This window comes from Cynara cardunculus (assembly GCF_001531365.2).
Source record: "Cynara cardunculus var. scolymus isolate 2C chromosome LG 7, CcrdV1, whole genome shotgun sequence".
Lineage (NCBI taxonomy): Eukaryota > Viridiplantae > Streptophyta > Magnoliopsida > Asterales > Asteraceae > Cynara > Cynara cardunculus.
Genome location: NC_037534.1, coordinates 2,294,723 through 2,296,963, shown reverse-complemented (window position 1 = coordinate 2,296,963; position 2,241 = coordinate 2,294,723).

Below are 2,241 nucleotides of genomic sequence, written 5' to 3'. Positions count from 1 at the left end.
TATATCCCGTATTTGATTATGTATATCAGTTTATCTATAGTTAGGTGTTGTTTGGCAGTTGCTGAATGATTTGGTGCAAAATGATTAAGTGGTCAGAATGATTAATAGGCTCTCATGATATAGTGCAAAATGAAATATAATTGCTTAGTAATTGTTTACATTGGAATTAGGGTACCGAATGGTTAAGAGAGACCCATGCTACAAAATTATTCAGAGAGTTTTAAAACCATTAAGAGACATTTTTTTTTTGCTAAACAAGATTCACCTCTTAACTATCCAGAGACTACATTTTTATGGAAATATTAAGAAGTAAACAAATAACCCTTAGTTACACAAATTCAAAAATGAAGATTTAATAAGTTGTAATCACGCACAATTTACTTATGATATTGAATTTTAAGTAACATACATCAATAAACAATATTTTATGCATAAAAAATTGTTTTTAAGAGTTTTTATCAAATGATTTATAATATGGTATAGATAATATCAATAATTATTATTAATAGTATTTATTTTAGTACAACTATAATAATAATATTTAGGGAAAATTGCACCAAAATGGAACCAACTTTCACCTAATTCTTATTTTGGGGAACCAACTTTCAAAATCGTCATTTTGGGGAACCAACTTGSAMMYGATTCYTATTTTGGGGAACCAACTTTCAAAATCGTCATTTTGGGGAACCAACTTGCACCTGATTCATATTTTCTGGAACCAACTTGTACCTGATTCCAATACATGATTTTACCTAATTCTGATATAAAAGGGGTGCATACAACATTATCCTAATTATTTTGAATACGTTCAACCACACTTCTTGTAATGTGACATACTTACATGTGCTTCATGTGTCTCATGTGCAAGCTAAATTCACATGATTGACGACATGTTCGATATTTTATGTACTCTTTTGTTTTCTAATGTTTTTATTTTATCTGAATGTTGGTAGTATAAAACCTGCATATGTAGGTAACATATAAAAGCAGGTTTAACTGGTTTTAAGTTTAGAATCATATACGTGTTATCAGTTTATGCAAAATTAACTCCTAAAATACTTAATTTTTTGAATGCTCGATACGTAGGAAATATGTCTTTATACAGACATCATGGATTAGTTGGGTACACTATATAATATACTTTACGCCCAAAAAAAAAAAGAACTAGACTACGTCTAATCGGCTTCTAGTATTTCCGTCTCCAGAGTTAGATTCTAGTTGCTAGTATTTCCCTTTTACGCATTCAGGTTCCTGATCTGTTGATCCCATGACACAGATTCAAATCCATAACTCATAGCGTGTGTATTATGTGCTTGCGTATATGTACTGCTTGTGGTTCCTATTCCATCTGATATTGTGTTGATTGCTATCAATTTTTACCAGTCTTTCAAAAAAAATGTTATGTTCACATAAGTATAAACATATGTTATATTATGTTTTAATTTATGCATTTTGTAGATCTCTGTATTTATATATCTATATATTAAAACACAATTGAGGGTTTTTTCTTGAATATTTTGTAATTTTAATTCTGACTTAATGATTTTCAAGGTTAAATATAATCAAATTTTGAAAAGTAGGTAATAATTAATTCTAACAAAATATCTATCTATCTATATCTATACTATCTTATAAAGCATTTGGCTAAAACTCTTAAAAACTCTTAAACTCGTTCATCCCTAAACGATTTCATTCTTATCCGATTTCATCCCATAAGAGAGAGATATGGGCAAGTTCATCTGTTAACCTTAATTATTGTGTTAACTTTATGAATTAATCATGACCATTGAATTTTAAAATAAAAGGTTGAGATTAATCATATTATAAATTTGATTTATTAAATATGTAATCTCACAAACATATGTGAACATAATTGCTGAAGAGTATTTATGTAAAAGATAATGTGCATTCAATGACATCAATTACAAACAGTAGAAATTGTATATGTTTAATTGTGTTTATAATTGCCACAAGTGTTTATTTATATTCAATTTGTGTTCATAATTGCCACAAATGTTCATATATATGTTTTATTTGTGTTCATAATTGTCACAAGTGTTCATATATGTTCAATTTGTGTTCATAATTGCCACAAAAATATTCACATATATGTTCAATTTGTGTTCATGATTGCAACAAGTGTTCATATATGTCAATTTGTGTTCATAATTGCTACAAGTGTTCATATATGTGAATTTGTATTCACATGGGTGTATACATGTCAATTTGTGTTCATAATTG